The sequence below is a fragment of the Opisthocomus hoazin genome, chromosome 6 (genome assembly GCF_030867145.1).
Source record: "Opisthocomus hoazin isolate bOpiHoa1 chromosome 6, bOpiHoa1.hap1, whole genome shotgun sequence".
NCBI lineage: Eukaryota > Metazoa > Chordata > Aves > Opisthocomiformes > Opisthocomidae > Opisthocomus > Opisthocomus hoazin.
In genome coordinates this window covers 71,938,066-71,957,925 of record NC_134419.1, presented here as the reverse complement: position 1 = coordinate 71,957,925, position 19,860 = coordinate 71,938,066, and the positions used below count along the sequence as shown (strand labels likewise).

Here is a 19,860-nt window from a genome sequence, read left to right as displayed (position 1 = left end):
CTCCCTACCAGTTCTGGGTGTCCTGCCCCTTTTCAACCTATTGCCCCACAGTCACCTCCAGTTCATCTTTGCCTTTATTATTTTGCAGTATTCACTTCACATCCTTCTTCCCCCTAAAAAAACAGTCATTTCCTATCTTCTCTATTTTTTTTGCATGTACCAAATTTCTGCTATTGCACCATCCTGACAAACAACTGGGTCACAAACTCTTTGTAGAATAAAGCAGCAGTCCTGCCTTGCTCTAACAGTATAACAAGACTAAGCTGGAGGAGAGCTGATCTTCAGCATGATTTTGAAAAGCACAAAACCTTCTCTCTGCAAGCAGCACTGTCAGTTCTCATCATTTTACTACAATACTTGAAATAAGTTTATCACTGCTAAATCTGCAGCTTCTAAAGGAAATCCATAAAAAGCCTATCTCAAAAGAAAATTTCAAGTTTTGATAATTACAAAAAAGCATGAAACAGGGTCCTGTCTTAATTTAATGAATCACAGGTGAAAGGGTATAATTCAACCCTAATATTTTAGTCTTAAAAAGTCTAAGCAAGATGTGCAACTATTAGCATTCTGACTCAGAGGGACAGACATAAACCTGACCTGAACAGAGGAGCAGCCTGCGTAACAACAACTTACGTCCATAGCTGACTTTTAACTATTTGGAGTTAACACTACATACTGTATAATCGGAATATTAAAAGGGAAGAAAAAAAAAAAAGAATAGCTGATCTCAAGCAGTCACCACATGAGTGCCATTAAAGTGTCACTCATTACACTAAAATTGTAAAAACAGGCAGCAATGTTGTCTCAGTAACTTCTATTCAATTTTGGATAGAAATGACCACGAGCGACAAGTGTTTGGCACTTGTCAGATTTCAGACCAGTAACAAGTGGAGGAAAAGCTTAATTTTCCTCATCAGTTTGAGAAAATTTTTTCTATAAAAAGTTATTTCTTGCTCTCAAATTAGAAACCATTTTGCCTGTAATGGGAAATGGACAGGTCAGATAAAGGATACTAATGAGGGTTAGTTTTTCCTTGGATGGGATGTAATCAATACCCCTCCTTAATTATCTCAGCAATATGATGGGGAAGGAAAAGGGGATGATATTTTTTTACTCCAGTCAGCCTCCATAAAACCTTTAACTGCTGTGTTTCATATTTTCTAGACTATAGTTAAATTGCCCTTGGGATTCTTCTTTTATAGTCCTATCTAGTTTTTCAATGTAAGAGTAGAAAGGATTAAAATTTTGACTAGAAACTCTTCGACATCCGTCTTTGAACATAAATGATACCCCCCCATGACTAGTCTATGTTTGCATAAATGGGTTAATTAGAGGAAATATTTCTCTACCAATTCAGTGCTGAGGTGAATTTAAAGGCACTGAAAGATTCAGAAATCAAATTTGTTATAACATCAACTTTTTGAAAGATGTTAACAAGACATATTAGCTCCCACAGAAGCTTCCTATTGACTCTCTATTCTGCCTTCAAGGCCTGACCAAAGCAGATCTCAGACTTCAAATATGATAAAACTCAGATGGGATTTGGTTTGTAAATAACAACTCTAGGGTTAAAAGATTATTAATTCTTTAGCATCCTCTGTTCTTTAGCATTTTATGTGTAAACTAGATTTCTGTGCACTAGACTCAACAAAAAACTTCTAGCTGAAAGGGGATAGTGATATAAGGTACCACGTATCTTCTTGTAAAAGCAAACATCATAAACTTGTTTTAACATCAAGAGAAATGTAAAAGGAGAAATTAAGGTAGATTGTGTCAGATAGAGCCTGGAGGAAGACTGAAGGCAAACTGAGGGCATGTGCTCTTCGGTCAATTTTTCCTAACAAACCTAGTATATTAGACCAGGTTCGAGACTGCCTAAGAAACCTGAAGGTGTGCACAAGTCCATGAGGCCCGATGAGATGCACCCACGGGTCCTGAGGGAACTGCTGAACGAAGTTGCCAAATCATTCTCCATCATATTTCAGAGGTCGTGGTGGTCTGGGGAGGTCCCCACCGACTGGAGAAGGGGAAATGTCACCCCCATTTTTAAAAAGGGGAAAAAGGAAGACCCGGGGAACTACAGGCCAGCCAGCCTCACCTCTGTGCCTGGCAAGATGATGGAGTAGATCCTCCTCGAAACCATGCTAAGGCACACAGATAACAAGGAGGTGACTGGGGACAGTCAACATGGCTTCACCAAGGGCAAATCGTGGCTGACCAACCTGGTATCCTTCTATGATGGGGTTACAGTGTTGGTGGACAAAGGGTGGGCAATTGACATCATCTACCTGGACTTGTGCAAGGCATTCGACACTGTCCCACATGATGTCCTTGTCTCTAAATGGGAAGGACATGGACTACTCATTGGATAAGGAACTGGCTCGATGGACACGCTCAAAGAGTTACAGTCAATGGCTCAATGTCCAGGTGGAGACCAGTGATGAGTGGTGTGCCTCAGGGGTCAGTACTGGGGCTGGTGCTGGTCAGTATCTTTGTCGGCGACATGGACATTGGGACTGAGTGCACTCTCAGTGAGTTTGCCGATGACACCAAGCTGTGTGGTGTGGTTGACACGCTGGAGGGAAGGTATGCCATTCAGAGGGATCTTGACAGGCTGGAGAAGTGGGCCTGCGTGAACCACATGAAGTTCAACAAGGCCAAGGGCAAGGTCCTGCACGTGGGTTGGGGCAATCCTAAACACAACTACAGGCTGGGCGGAGAGTGGCTCAAGAGCAGCCCTAAGGAGAAGGACTTGGGGGTACTGGTGGATGAGAAGCTCAGCATGAGCCGGCAAAGTGCACTTGCAACCCAGAAAGCCAACCGGATCCTGGGCTGCATCAAGAGAAGCGTGGCCAGCAGGTCAAGGCAGATGATTCTATCCCTTTACTCTGCTCTCATGAGACCCCACCTGGAGTACTGTTTCCAGCTCTGGAGCCCCCCACATAAGAAGGACATGGATGTGTTGGAGCAGGTCCAGAGGAGGGCCACGAAAATGACCAGAGGACTGGAGTATCTCTCTTATGAGAGCAGGCTGAGAGAGTTGGGGCTGTTCAGCCTGGAGAAGAGACCCATTTTGAGGGCGACGGAGCACTGCAACAGGCTGCCCAGGGAGGTTGTGGAGTCTTCTTCTCTGGAGATAGTCAAGATCCACCTGGACAAGGTCCTGTGCAGCCTGCTGTAGGCAACCCTGCTTCAGCAGGGGGGTTGGACTAGATAACCCACAGAGGTCCCTTCCAACCCCTACCATTCTGTGATTCTGTGAAGGCTCCAGGGTGACCTTAGAGCAGCCTTCCAGTACCTGAAGGGGCCTACAGGAAGGATGGAGAGGGACTTCTCACAAGGGTGTGTACTGATAGGACAGGGGAGAATGGCTGTAAACTAAAAGAGGGCAGATTTAGATTAGATATTAGGAAGAAATTCTTCACCAAGAGGGTGGTGAAACACTGGCACAGGTTGCTCAGAGAAGCTGTGGCTGCCCCCTCCCTGGAAGTGTTCAAGGCCAGGCTGGATGGATCTCTGAGCAACCTGGTCTAGTGGAAGATGTCCCTGCTCATGTCAGGGGGGTTGGAACCAGATGACCTTTAAGGTCCCTTCCAACCCTTACCATTCTATGATTATGCAATTAAGAATAATATTCTGGATCCTCAGGCCTTCCCAAATTTATTCATAAACAGATCTAAGCTACTGCTTTCTGTCCTAGCACCTGACAGTAACCAGTCCTTAGCTTTCCCCTGCTGACTCCCGAGAAACACAGTATAAAAAAAATAAGGTACCAATGGTAAGCTTAGTGCTCATTCAACATTTTCACTGTAGGGGTGAAATACCATGAAGTGCTTGGAAGCACTCAAACAGGTTCCTCAGTGTTCAGTTCTCAGCACTGAAGCTAGCTGTGGGTCAAGTCAACGCTAAGACAAATCTAAGCTTTACAGCTGTTGAAATACTTAAGCCATACCAGATTTTAAAATGATGCCATAGTAGTGCAGTTATTACTTGCCTGCCACAGGATCTGCTGATGGCAGTTGAAGTTCTTATTCATCAAGGGGCCCAAATAATTGAAACAATCCATCTGCTCTATGTACTCTCTTCCTGCCTACACTGAGATTAGTTACTGCTTTGTGATATTTGCCAGTGATGTCATACTTAATCATGCAATCGGTGGCCTGTTAGATCTCCTGGGAACTACACCGCACTCCTGTGATAGAGTACAGGTAACTAAAATAATCCACCTGTTCCAAGCTTTCCCTTTGTAAAACCTGTTGGGACATGATATTTGGCAGTGACTGTCATAACTGATCAAGCAATTGCCAGACTCGAGCATATTTCCTGAAAGCTGCTGCTGTTTTTCATCATGAATTCCAGATAATTGAAATAATTGACCTGCTCTAGGGCCCTGCTTTGGCTCTAGCATTTTCTGCAATGGGACATTTGCCTATTGTCTTATTTGTTTAAGAGCTGCAGTAGGAAAAGGCTTTGATTACTTTTTCACAAGATGTCATCGCACTACAAAGCAAAGTGACATTATTTGCACAGTTTGCATTACTGAAGTGCCAGACACCACTCTGCTCCCTGTACTCATACCACAGCTCACAAGCACACGTGCTATGCTATGGCCCTCCAAGTGTCAGAAAGGTACAGGAAGAGGAAACGAGGGAAAGCATGCCAGCTAAAGTTTTGCAGCCAGGCTGACAGTGGGAATCCTATTACCGCTCCCATATGATGAGCACTAAATAATTTAAACACTCCAGTGCTCTGTTGGTCCCCCCCCCCGCTCCAGTAGTTACAGAGCCTACAAATGTTTCACAGAGGAGCAGGTGCCCTGACTTAGGCTTTTCACCACTTATTAAATAGCTAAAGGACAGACTTGCCTGTTGATTGATATAAAGATTTTTAGAACAGACAAACTAAGTGTACTAGCCATAAAAAGCTTTTATGCATTCATCTGCTATTGTAAGAATAGGGGTATAGATCTTACTTGTAGTCAGATTATATTGCTCCGTTTTATTTGAGAAGAACAAAAATACCACATTCAAGAGTGGGATGTGATCTAGTGAGTGAATTTACTGTATTCATCTCAAGGATGGATATTGTGTTCATTACTCTGCTTAGCATCCGAGCAGGTCACAGACTGACTGACAGTGACTGTGGAAGTGTAGCATATCTGCAATAATCTTGCAAGTGTCAGTCACAGATTTCCAGCACTTTCATTAAGATCTAACATTTCGGCAGCTGTACTTTTTTAAAGGGTTCAATATTTTGCCCTGCACAAAGTACAGTATATAGAATGATTTTTAAAAGACCTCTTATAACATAACACCAACCTCTCAAAAATGCTTAACTTTCCTAAAGTCGAAGCTTTTCTTTATCTATAGCTTTTTCTTTTTAGCTCTTTATCTTCAAGCAGTTAACACTGAAATGACTAAAGGGAAATGTTGTTTTTACAGGGAGAAAGCTGCCATGTCTTACATGGATGTACGGCTAGGAATGATATCAACAACATTAGAGTTACAATTATCTACCCACTTAAATAAAATTTTGATTTTTTTTTACATTTGGATGAAAATGAAACCAATTCAGAAACTCAAGATGATCTGTTAAGAATAACAGAGTTTACAAGTAAACTATGCTATAAAAGGAATACATTTTCCTCATCTTACTTCAAGATTTCTTTAGAAAAGAAAGTGCTAAATGTCTCTTGACTAGAAAGATTTGATGTGTATTAGTGTCAAGATAAAGTCAGATCTTGACATCTGGAAGAGATTTGTATTGCCATCAAAACTGAGAGTCAGTACTTGCACACAGGGACAGGTAGCAACTGCAGGAGGTCTGCTGTCCAGAGAGCAGCTAGGGACTGCCCAGCTTCCCCCGTGCTCCTGACCTTCAGTGGCCTATTCTGACCTTCAGGCCCCAGAGGCATGACAGCACATGCAGACCAAGCTCGATATCATTACTTGCATGCATTTCCCTTTAAGACAGTTTGTACCTTTGTAGACGCCCTCCACTCTATAGCTGGAATTTCTGCAGTAAACCCCCAAGTAAACCCAAACTTCTACAGCAAGCCACTGAGAGGAAAGCACTTAGCCAAATACCAAATGAATAGACAGTATGTTCTCAAAAATAGTTTGAGAGCAATCTTATAAGGAAGAACTAACCTAGTGGTAAAGTTTGAATTTCAACTTTACAGAAAGAAGCTTATGTAGGAAGACTTGATATACTACTCTGGTGAGCATTTGTCAATCAACACTTGTGTGAGGAAAACAGATGACAAAGGACACTCTGGTATGTGTGCACATAACTGGGGTGGGGGATATCAAACTTTTGATGAAATAGCTTTTTTTTTTACATACATAGGTGATGATTGAATGTAGAGAATTCAGAAGAGTGACTTTACAGATAATTGACCCTGACTTACAAAAGAAAACACTGCAGCTTTTTGTCAGCAGTGGGATGTAATTATGCATCATTAATTATACTGGCATGTCAATGAAAGGTCAGAGAACACAATATAAAGGAAGAAGAAAGTAGTCCTACACCCTGACAATGCTATTGTTCGAAAATGTTAGTGCTTATATAGCACTCTTGGGGTGGGAGGAAACCTTTCTTCATTTAAATCAGATGAAAATCTATGGTCAAGTTTTAATCTCACTTAAAAATAAGAACACAAAATAAACCAAGGTGATGGGAATAGAGGAGGTGTTGCAGACTAATGTAACCACCTACCCTTTCAACCTGGCCAGATAAGTCTACTCATGAATGGCTATATAACACCAGGCAGCAACACTTTCACTTGCAGCCCAGAAGGCCAACCGTACCCTGGGCTGCATCGCCAGCAGCGTGGCCAGCAGGGCAAGGGAGGGGATTCTGCCCCTCTGCTCTGCTGAGACCCCACCAGGAGTCCTGTGTCCAGCTCTGGAGCCCTCAGCACAGGAAAGACATGGACCTGTTGGAGCGGAGACAGAGGAGGCCACAAAAGTGATCAGAGGGCCGGAGCACCCCTTCTGTGAGGAAATGCTGAGAGGGATGGGGTTGTTCAGCCTGGAGAAGAGAACGCTCCAGGGAGACCTTACTGCAGCCTTTCAGTACTTACAGGGGGGCTTATAAGAAAGATGGAGACAAAATTTTTGGCAAGGCCTATTGCGACAGGGGTTATGGGTTTAAACCAAAAGAGGATAGAATCAGACTAGATATAAGGAAGAAATTTTCTAAATGAGGGTGGTGAAACACTGGCACAGGTTGCCCAAAGAAGTGGTTGATGCCCTGTCCTTGGAAACATTCAAGGTCAGGATGGATAGGGCTCTGAGCAACCTCATCAAGTTGAAGATGTTCCTGCTTATTGCAAGGGAGTTGGACTAGATGACCTTTAAACGCTCCTTTGAACCTAAAACAGTCTATGATTAGTAGGAGGTCAGTAACAGCTTGCTAACAGTAGTACAATTCAAAGAGAAGACCTAACTTTACTCATCACTGTGCATGTTTTTATTAAGAGAATCTACAGCTCTTGATGTTATCTTTATTCGATACCCTCTCCCAGTCACCAGTTTGACTGCTACCAGTGTCAGTTCTTCTAGGAGGTATACGATGCTGTGCCTCACTGCAAATAAAGCTGTGCTTTATTTGTACATTCTTATTTGACCCGCCATTAAGAGAGAGAAAAAAGGAATTTTCAGCTCTGTTAGCACTGAACAGTTTTGTTGATGTGTTTTGTTTGGTTTGTGGATTGGTTTGGGTTTTTTTGAGAAGTCACTTTTAGCTAGATATTTCCCTGTCCAGCCCATTGTTTTATTTCCATAGACTAATTTGCCAGTGAATGATAAATGGGAGCAATTTTTTTGGCTTTATAAGTGTATTTCAAATACCCTAGTAAACAAAAGACACAATAACTTACATGATATCATCTCTGCAAGCAATATATACTGCTGTTCCCAGTTCTTTCCATTTTTTTTTTTAATTGATTAGAAATACATATACAACCTTGAAGGCCAAAAGCTTCTGAGTTAAAAAGCACACAGTGTTCTAATGTTTGTCACTAATGGAGTCGACTACACCTCTTTGCCAGGATGAAAGAGGCTTGCAAAGATATTCCAATACTGCTGCTTCCTTTCCCAAAGCAGGACCCAGACTTGGAAACAGGTAGAGATTGTGGAAGTTGTGCCAAAGAACATCTCAGGGATGCACCTTCTCATTGGTGGGCTAGAATCAGGTTAGGCAGTCTACTGGAAGGGGAATATAATGGTGTAAATTGACAACATTCCTTAAGTTCAGGCTACTGTTTCCACTGGCAGTAGTGTGGGGTCTTTGAGACAGGTGGCCGTCTTTAAAAACAAGTTACCCCTACCTTCTCATACTCAGATACATTCCCTGTCACTGCTAAAAGGAACACAATTCTGTTAAATATCAAAGTGATTAGAGAGTGTTGACAAAGAACAGAAATGGACTGGGGAAAGCTCAGTAAAGAGATCTTGTTTTCAGCAGTTCCATTACACACACAAACCTCCCTTGAGAGACTAAATTCAAATCCTGAAAATGTCTCCGTTCCCCATGTTACTTTATCTTTTGATATAATTGCAGACAAATTGCTAATGGTCACACTGCACACAAATTAAATTTATCAATAGGACAAATCAGAAATTCACAGAAAGCTAAGTTTTGCAGGATAGGTACTTCAGTACAGCACTATACCACCACAGTTGGTAACTTAAAGGCAATCATTCAATTGCATGAAACCTTTGGGCGAGTGAAGCAGTGTAATGAGACTTTGAACAAACTTAGGGGGATAAGCATTGATTAAAATATCAAAGAAATACTGTTTAAAGTGATATTGAGCCAGAATAAGAAAAGTCCCGATTTCTGGCTTTTAACTTGGTGCAAGATGTAAGTAGAAGTGAACTTTAGAACTAGGTTAACCTCTTTTACTTTGCATTTCTTTCACAATGAAGCTGTGGCTTTTTAAAACCTGTGGTTTTGTCTAACAGCACAGCCCTTCTAATGGTTAATGCATCTTTCCTTTCAAATCTCTCCAAGCTGCTAGGGAATAACTTAGATACTATTCACTGTATCCAGCCTTCTGCTTAGGCAGCAAATGCTACTCTTAGACAATGGTTATCCTGAGTAGCTATAGCATCATTAACTTGTCTCAGATGCCTCATTTTTAAAGATTGTTCTTGTTAGGAACAATTTTGGAAGAGTACAGAAGAGCTGAAAAGGGCTGAGTGTTTTAGATGAGGCTATTATAGCAAAATTGAGCATCTCAATCAAGTTCTCTGGTATCTAAACTGATTGATCACATCCTAGCTCTTCTGTGTTAAAAGAGGTCTGACAAAAAGTATGCATCAGAAATTTTATAGTAGTATTTCGTGTTAAGCCTCCCCCATCTGCACAGGTCAGATTTCAATTTAGATTATACAATTCACTAGAAAAAAAAAAATCCTCTATCTCAATGTTATATCATTATATCAATGAGATGTGTCCAAAATCTCTCATGGTCAATCTAGTAGACTGTAATTAGTAGACGGTAGAACCAAATTTGAGACAATCCTTCGTTGTTTCTGAAGTAAACTGGCACAACAAAGATGTTTGGGGGATTCCTTCCAAGACAGCAAAATTACCGCACCAGCTCTTGTTCAGATACATAGCCAAAGCCCCAGTCTTCCCTCCACCATCTAGTCCTGCCAGTTCTACAGGAAGTAAGCAGGTATTTGGACAACTTCCCTGTACCTTACACCTCCCTGAAACAATGACTCCTAAGATGAAAGTTATCTTGTTTAACTGTTAAAATTCTTGTATTGTATTCAGTTATTTAGTGACCAAACAAAGCAGGTACCTCCCATGTCTCATACATCATTATAATCTTTGAAAAAGGTTTCAAAAACATTCACTCAGCACGAACTGCTGAAGCGAACCAGAGGTAACCTGAATAGTACCCATTACTCAGGGACCTCAATAACAGACATAATCTTCTTGATTGCCACCTAGACAAGACCAGTACTACTTTCTAACCCTAGGGTTCTCTCAGAAACAGCAAATTCTACTTATTTCGATGAATAAAGACATCTGTAGTCTGACAGGGAAAGCCCTAGGTCCACCCATGCTAATACAGATTAAGGTGCAAAATTACAGTTCCACGGCCTTCATTCCACCAAAGAGCTAAGTTAAGCAGATGCTTTCAGTAACATTCAACATTATATTTTCAGGATCAGGTTCTTTCAGACAGTCATACCAGCCTTTTCCTTCCAAAAAATATGCGAAATGGAGATGGGATCAGTTTCCTTATATACAGCCCAGTTGCCACAAGATTCACAGAAGTGAGAGATGCAGATCCATCTGCCTCTGACAAATAGTTAGTAACCTCTGTCTCCCCCAAAGTTGTCAATATCAGCAAGATCACAGCCTACTCTGAGATGACATACTTGCCAGCAACTTTTTTTTAAAATTTTTTTTATACCCCCCAAAGAATTTAAATTCAACGCAGTGACTTCAGGCAAGTTATTGCTTACTGCACTGTAAACCCCAGAGTAATCAGCATGACACCCAGCTTTGTCCACAGATTGCTCTGCCAGTCATGGACCCACCGAATCCTCTCCAAATACCAGTAGCTTCAAAATGCAGTAGTGCAGCACACTCTTCTGTTCTCCTAGATGCTCTACACCATCAATTCATTAGAACAGGGGTAATGACAGGGGATTGAACACCCCCACCTGGGTTAGTCCCATTCCCTTCCTCCTCTGATAATTTCTGCATGCGTTTCCCAACTGGAAGAGTGAATTGCTTTCACTATAGAAGTGCTCATAGTGACCTTTTTAAAAGGGAAGTGTCAATTATCTTAAACTCTCTTTAGACTACTTCTTGTGTTGATACAATTAATTACCATCTCTTATTAAATTTCTGGCCATGTTAACATGTTATTTTTAACACAACTGTTCCAATTACCAAGATGTGAAGATAAAATGCTTAGGTATACCCTGTGTCTTGGAAGTTTTTAATAAGTAAAAAGGGGGTTTGTATGGCAGTGGTCAGGCACATAACCTTGATTTATCTGACAAAAGGAAAGCGCTATCCAAGATCAAGTCAGACCACGCACAGAGAAAGGAAGAAAAAAGGCATTTTATTAGTCAGATTAATTTGCTTCTGATGCTTTTTGACATTATTGGTTTTAGGTGCCTGAGAACCTGGACAAACCCAGTTCTGCATCACTAACTTTGATCCATGAAAGACTTCAATATTCATTTCTTATTTCATATTTCCAGCTTCAGGCCAATCCTCAAGGAAAATAACCCTAAAGATATTCAGTGGCAATCAGAAACCTGAAGAACAAGATAGACATTGAGGAAAACAGAGAATTCATTCTTTCAGAAGATCGCTATTGTTGCTGGTTCATTCCATGCCACAGGTCTCCTATCACAGCAATCTTTGGGAATATACCCATGAAAGGATTGGCATTGTTCATAAAATTCAATACTTTGTCTTAACTATTTGAGGAAGAAAGAAAGAGAGCTCAATCAAAAACTTTTACTATCTTTACAAAGCAATAATTTCAATTCCTTGATAAGCTAATGTATTAACAGAAGTCTAATTTATCCTTATTCTAAGAAAACTATCACTTGGCAAACAAGATCCAAGACACAATGACTGGCAGGTTTTATTTTACCAAGTTATGCTAGAAAGACATACTAGCTTTCCAAAAAAAAAAAAAAATAATCTAAACTTCCATTTCAAAACATTTCCCCACATGTATGATTTCGCAAACAAGTTTGTCAGTATAACCAGATTACTTTGCATTTTGTATACACTACATCCAGTGTTACCACTATTTGTTCAAATAAAGGTGACCAGGGTCATTCTCCTGATGCGCAAGAGGAATGCTGTGCTTACAGGGGCAAAGTAGGACTCTGGGCCAGGACTCATGTTTATTGAGGAAAGAGTTCATTTAACGGACTTTAAATATAATTGCCTAATATTAAAACCTTATGTCACACAAATGAAAATACACAATGTAGGTTCTGTTACTGCAGTCAGAAACAGGCGAGCTGATCGTTGCTCTCAAGGGAAGTCCTTTTGACTTAAAGGGCACTCTAAACTGATGAATCTTGGCATTCTCTGCACAGTCACTGTAGTCCATGGAGTTCACATACTTAGAGCACCTGTCCAGAATGATCTGGCAGTAGGATGGGGTTACCTCTTCACCATTTTGACTTTTAAGAAAGCCTTATTTAAACATGAAGGAAGATGCAAACATTTATTAGATAGCCTTAGAAGAACATTGTTTCATTGTGCTTTTCATCATAATATTGTTGATGATTACTACCTCAAGTCTTTTCAGAAGTGGCTAGGACTTTCCGTAAGTGCCAAAGCAGCTTTCGGGAGTAATGCATGACTACACATTCTGTTTTGAAATACTGCATAATGGTAAGTATAATAGAACTAGGAATTGTTGTGTGTTTTGCAATTTAGCATACATAGTTTTCAGTTTTGTTAGTAGTTCAAAAAGCTTTAACACTTATTTAATTAGTCTAAGCTTGGTAATTCAGCCAATGAAAACTAAATGTTTAAGTTATATTAATCAAAAACAATGTTAACAATTAAATTTCTGAATGATAGAGCAACAAAAACAAACTTGAGTAATGCTATGATTAATTAATTGATTAGCTAGTTCCTGTTGAGAAATTATATTCAATAAGAGTCCATCAATACAAATTGCTATCAATTGCCACTTTATGAGGTGCCAAGAATAATGGGTTCAGGTGCATATTAGAACTAGTTGTCATGAATGCCAACTTACAGCAGAAAAAATGGATTGTTTATCACCTAATTTAATTTCAGACAGCTAACTTGCTTGTAATAACTCATTTTAGCACTGAATTTTCAAGAACTTCCGTGTTGTTAAAAGCAGCAGCTTGTAATAAGTTTGCAAATTTAAATTCTTCTGTAAATAATTTAAAGCAGTCTATAACTCAATTTTGCCATTGAACATTTAGAAAACATTTAGCAATTGTATTCAATATCCAGACACCCCCTTTCCTCCAAGAGGTAGCATGTTTCATTCTAAATGCTTCCCTACTGCTGTAGTATTAGACTTGACTGTGCTTTTAATAACATTAAGATGCAGTGTCCAATGTTCCTTCTGGCCAAACCCGCCAAAATACTTTGTGGGATCTCTTGGGTCATGCATGCTAGCAAATATACCACACGTGGAGGCATTTATTACACTTTATTTCAGCACATCTGGGCAGTTTGGTGTCCAGATGCTCAAAAAAGCAACTGCAGAGAATACAATTCTACTCACAGGTTCATAAACAGAGTGAAAGGACACAAAGCTGCTCTGGTTTGGGGCAAGGGAGAGGTTTAGTTCATCCTATACTTCAGCCTATTTCTGAAGTCTTCTAGGTTATTTGATGGCAATTATGAACAAGGAAAGTTTCAAGAAAAAACAATCTACTTGTAGCCTTTGAAAAACAATGCAAAACATCAATTACTTGATGGCTCCTAGGAAGTTGTGCAAGGAGTGCATTCGACCCCTTGACCAGATCAGTGGTGGTTTGGTGCAAGCTCTGGAGGAGGTAAAGGCCTGACCCTGTAGCTGGGACTAGAACTCCTCTAGTGTCAATCTGTTCTCTGAAAACCCACAAAGGAGCAGATTGACACAGTGAGCATCGATGCATATGAGCTTGGAACACTGATCACGTGATTAACACATGAATAGTAGGTGGCTTTTCCAAGACTTTTACCAAGGAACAAAGCAGGTTGTGGGTACAAGGCATCTCCACACCTTTCCCATGGCATGTAACTTGACTATGAGCCAATCACTTTATCCCATAAATATGACAGCTTAAATGAGCCTTCTTTGAGCTCTCCCTGCTATGCAGCATGGCAGCAATCTCCCCTTGAGCTGGGACACCCCTCAAGGCTGCCTCTCAAGGCAGAGGCATCTTTCACCAGTGGCAGATCTTTGGTAAGTGGCTGTAGTATGATAACTTTGATTTTGCCTTGGTAACTTTGTTTGCAAGCTGAATTGATGATACTGAAACATTCATATATAATCCTTTAGACATAAACCAGGTCTCCCCCTTTCAGATTTCAAAAAACCACTCAACTTCAGTTAGCACTGCCCACGTATAAATATGTAGTTACATTATAACAATAAACTGAGATGACAATTTAAGAGTTTATTAACCTGCATAAAGCTTCACATCTAGGAATCATGCCGATCTATGTCTACAATTTAATATATGTTCTTGCAACTGTTTGTAGTTTCTGGAAATCGATATGCTATCAGCCTTTTTCTTTACTTTGCAAATAAAGCATAGAAACCAATCACGTTCCAGCACATTTGCAGTAGGTACCTGACAAAGTCCACCAGCTTGTACGCATATCTGTCAAAACGCTAGCAAGCATAAATCTTACTGCCAATTTCATTGACTTTGCAACTACGTCACGCTAGTAGGCAGTATGTTCATTAGTTGATGCAGATCACTTTATATTTCAGAATAACTATTGTATTAATACTCTCCTGTAATCTACGACTTCAAGAAAAATCAGCATAGTTGTAAACAAGCAGTAATAAACTAAAAGGTTTCAAAAGTCATTTCAACTTTCCTTTAATAACATGAATTGATTTAATAAAGAAAAACCTTCAAAGTCATTGAAATGCCACCTCAAAAAACAGGTCAGATTCTTACTTCCCAGATTCTTTTACAGCATGAAATGTTGTCTAAATTTTGCCTCATGACTTTTCTCCTTATGGCAGCTCCCATGGATCATTTCTCTTAGCAAAAAAAGGAATCCATTGACTACTCCTACCCTAGAGCTAATGGACTGAGCTTCCACTGGGAAAATGCTGCAGGCTGAACACAGATATTGACCAATCTAGTTAGAAAAATAACAGCACATAACCAGCACTACACTAGCATCACTGTTTATTAGATTTCACACAAAATCTTTTCATAAGTGAGAAAGTATTTCAGCTTTAGCTTCAAGTCCAACTAATAGCAGAATGTTTTACTGTGACTCAAAAATTCTTTCTTTGTGCAAGTCTGATTTTTTCTCCCTGAGAACATTTAACTGGATTTCCCGAGATCTGTTTGCTCTTACCGTTCTAGGAACAGCTTAGGATGACCTGCCTCAGGAAGTCAGTCTGTTCATGCCATGACCATTTTGGAACATCCTAACCTGCTGTCAGCACACAGCAGAGCAAGGACAGATTACAGAAGCCCATTTCAGAAGCAGAGCACTGCAGAATAGGTATGGCTTAACGCATTAACATTGTAGACATACAACTGAAACTTCTAAAAATTCAATTAAAAAATTGTGTCAAATAGAGTTATTTAGACCATGTTCAAAGAGCCTTTGGTAATAACACAAATAACGCTTTGCCTGGAGGAAAACTGTTGAATGAGATTGTTTCAGTGTTTTACTCTATTGATCCACAGCTATACTGACACAAATGAAGAGGCAACCGGAGACGGGAATTACTTCATCCAGTTTCATTACCAATGCAAACACCTCATGTACCTACGCTGTCAGGAATCAAGTGGTTATTCCCAACTCCATTAGCAAGCATTTAATATCGGAACGGGATGAGGCCATATGGCACTTGAGTTCTTCCTTTTAGGGGGAGGGAATAAAAGTATTCTTAATTAAGAGAGTTTATGTATTTAGTATAATCACACTTGGAAGGTTCAAAAAACTATGTCTATTCACTGATTCAAGATAACAGCGTAGTAGACTTAAAAGCACTTCCCCTCCAGTGTGTCATAAACTTAGTAAAAACCACATAATACTTTGAAGAGAAATTATTTGGAAGAACTTTTCCGTAAAGAAATGTGGCCATAATTCATTAGTTTGAAGCCTGTATCACATCTTAAACCCTTAGAAAACTAGAACTACAAGAATCTGCAATTACTTCAGAACAAAAAGGTTGAAAGGCAAGACTGAAAAACCATGAGCAGATCTTACTTTCACTTCAACACCAAAATTGATAGATCCAAGTAACAGTATACATTGAAATACAGGCAGGTTATAATTTATTACATTTGCGATAAAGTATCAACTACTATGTCTATTGACATTCTATGACAACTGGTATTTGACTCCATACAATCCATTACTTTAATCATTACATTCTAATAAAGCCTTTCTAATAAAGCTTTCAGATGATAAATAACATTGATCCGTAAGGAATTGTTATTTACCATTGATAGACACCATGTAGCAAGACAACTTTAAGGAAGATGTATGCATCACAATATAGCTGAACGCAAGGTCCTACCTAGACACAGGATGTTAGTCATCCTTAAGGGGGATCTGGGAAACAGTAACAGATTAGTGCAGCAGTGCTTTTATACAGCATTTGTTGAGACTTTCATTTTTGACCAGAGCCTTATCAAGCATGAAGCATTAACAAAACTATACCATCTTACAATCAACCCTCAGATTTCATCCTTTGGCTCCAGTCCTAATCCAAACATGGAAGACAAAAGATGGAGAATTGCATTGCATTCAGAGAAGAGCTCCAGAACAATCCGCACCCTGGGAAACATGCTTTGCAATGTGGAGAACTCCAGTTGCTTTACTGAACAACTTTTAAAAGACTATTAAATCAAAATCTACAAGTACCAGTGAGAGTACAAGACTGAGATCACTTTAACAGACAAAGGCAAAACAGACTTAAGTGGCTTTTAAATTTACCACAACTCAAGTTTATGCATTAATTTAAATGAACCCATAAAAACAGGTGAAAAGGGTTAACCATTGGAAGACTGTAGATCCAGATCCAAAAGGGTCAACTGTGACCACACTGAAGGTGTGTAGAATTCAAATACCTATTCCTATGGTGCTTGTCCCCACTCATCCCCCCAAAATGCCAAAAATTCTCTACATTATTTTACTGACACCTAAGCCCAAACACAAATAAATCCCTGTTGGTACATAGAGAAACTTTCACACACTCAGAATTTACTGCAGTCTAAGCAGAGTTAATGGCTTCAATGTTTGTGTCTTACATGAGCACAGACAGCAATACCAAAGTAAACATTCCTCTGCTCAAGTTTCCTATAGAACAATGAAAAATTCAGGATTAATTAGGCCAGAACAAAGTACTATGTTGTAACCTATTGTTAATAGGTTACTAGTAAGAGAGAAAAAGTTTTTGATTCTACCTCAAAGTGCAATTCATAAACTACATGACATCAGTAAAATTGGACTAAAGTTTTGGACATCACAAGACCCACACCCAATATCTTCAGCAGTCTAGGTCACAGGTTGTTTTTCCACTAAGCTTGTTGAGATCTAGACCTCTTTTCTCTACAATAGAAGCGTCACAACTATGACGATAAGTGACATGAGCAGCCCATAGCCTTACATTCAGATCATAGTAATAATCCCTTTACCGTGTTTCACTGATGATGGCTATAACACTCACATCTTCTATTTTGAATGACTGTTTGAGGCACTGAACTACCGTGGAAAGTATAAACGCAGCAGCACTCCCTCTGTTTTTAAAAGCAGAGGCATGAGAACCTAACTCCAGGAGACCATTTTTAGGTGCTGATCCTGACTTGACACAAGACGACTTCTGCAGCTTGTTTTAGGTACTTTCGAAGAGGCACTCCTTTTCAGTATTCCCTGTGGACTCTGCTCCACACACAGCTCTGGATTCAGTTCCAAGTTAGGCATTTAAAAACAGATTACTACAGCAACAGGCATTACAATAGCAAAATCTTTTGGGAGGAATTTATTCCAACACTTCATTTGGTGTTTTTAAATTGACAACATATTTCTCAACGAGTTCTAGTTAAGCCTTGTATTTTTAGGAAAAGCTATAGTAATTACTGGGTTATATTTTATGGCTTCTGTTATGCTGAAAGCCATATCTAGATTAAAGATAGAAAGGGCCAATATAAATACTGTCATTTACGAGTAGGTCACTGGATAGGGAAAAAAAAAACCCTGGGCTTGCTTCCAATTTTACACACAGGAAAAATGACAAAGAAAAGTTGGATGGATGTCTACTAATATATAAAAAGCATTTTTATACCTAAAGGTGAAAATAAACATCATTTACTAATGGACTGTTTCAAATAGCTACAAGGCTACTGAAATATTGAATTTACTTTCCTTCAAAGGTTCTCATCTGCATTGTACAGCATTTACTACTTAAATAATGCAAAACTATAAATCAGCAAAAGGACATTCACACTTCAGGGAGCCTGACACCATACCCCACAAATACCACTTCAGTTATAACAATGACTGTTAGATAATACTGAAATAACCTCACTTTGTTAATTGTGGCACTTAGAAGCAAGATTTGGAGCCTTGTCAGCATTTCAAAAACATTTTGGGCTGCACCATTAGTACAGTAATAACTCAATGTCATGTTAGAAGGAAGGAAACACCAAGTATAACAGCACTGATTTTCACTACGCATGCAAACATACCACCAGGACACTTCGGGTAGTGTTCAAACACTAGGAATACTTGTTCCACTACAAAGAATACCATTTATTCCTTTGAAATCATTCCTTTTAATTTTGATCTGTGCTTATATCATGTAACATATATATTTGTACTATCATCCGAACCCATCACATGTATCAATACACAAGACTCCATTGCAAAGAAAAGGTATGCATCTTTTCAAAGATGTTTAAATAATATTGTAATTTATGAAGAAAATACTAAATTTCACACATTCATTTTTATAAAAACCTTTACTCCTAGAAAAAGGTCTATAGATTATCTTTATGCAAACATATTTAAAAACTTTAAGGTTTTTTTGATAAGAAATTACTTGGGTTTTCTCCTTAGAATCAGTAACAAAGTGTTATCAGGAATGCAGACTAATGGATTTGAGAACACTAGAAGTGTTGATATTCTCCCCTCTTTATTCTATGCAAGGGTGAAATTCCTATCAAACAACTGTTAAGACTCATAAAAATCATAGGCATGACTGACTATTTTTAGTAAGAAGCTATACATAATGAAGTACGCATTAATTTTGCTTTTCACTCTTCAGTTTCTAGAAGTTGAAGACATATACTGAGATTTACATTTTCACATGAGAAATTAAATTGGGTAGTACTATAGTTTTCCTATGAATAAGCCTAGACAGCATGTCTTAACATCAGAGACGATGCCTCAGTCCTGCACAAATCAGCATAAACCGGTTCGTGTCCATCTTTTTCAAGCTGATGGTCCTTTGTAGCAGTAGACTGCACCTGTATTGTGCCTCACTTGTGTGCATGTTCCCAGCACTGTAATACTACCTGCTCTACAGCCTTCTTACCACTGTCCCCCTCCAAAATGCACCACCTTTCTCACTCACCCATGTTACACACATTTTGTGACCACACAGGAATGTTTTGCATAAAGGGGCAGGTACAATTACCTTCCCCTCTTCTGCTGCTTTGCAATAGTTGTATAGATATGTTAGTTATTGCAGCTACTGCAATGGGCAGGATTTGGCTTAGGTCACAGATTTTACTCACTCCACCACTTGCCGTTTCACATCTTTTCACCCTTTTATTTATGGCAAGAAAATGGAATCAACTGTATTTACCAGCTACTCAACCCATTCACTGATTTTAGAGACTGGGACAAAATACCTTATGGTATTAATCAGCTATTTGCTATTGAACCTCAGAGCACTAACCTTGAAGGAAAAAGATCTGGCTCTCTTCTCAGCGGGGGAAGCCTCATTCCCACTGCATACATCATTTCCAGGCCTATTTCATAGGGTCAGTGATGCATACTAGGCTTTATAAGCAGTAAAGAATTTTTAGATACTTGAGAACAGTAATTTTATTTGTACTCTTTTTTAAAAAAATCAAAGCTGGTACTGTGTAAGACACTGTGGAAATGAGTAGAGGT

The 19,860-nt window shown here is 39.4% G+C and overlaps 1 protein-coding gene and 1 long non-coding RNA gene across 8 annotated transcripts in view; one reads left to right on the top strand and one right to left on the bottom strand.

Moving 5' to 3' along the window:
* Positions 1–19,860, bottom strand: part of ATRNL1 (attractin like 1) — a 585,672-nt gene that overhangs the window by 99,378 nt on the left and 466,434 nt on the right. The gene's annotated exons all lie outside the window — the stretch shown is intronic.
* LOC142361670 (uncharacterized) lies at positions 11,961–16,153 on the top strand. Its single transcript, XR_012764309.1, has 3 exons — positions 11,961–12,399; positions 15,090–15,231; positions 15,420–16,153. It is a non-coding gene; the product is annotated as an uncharacterized LOC142361670 (long non-coding RNA).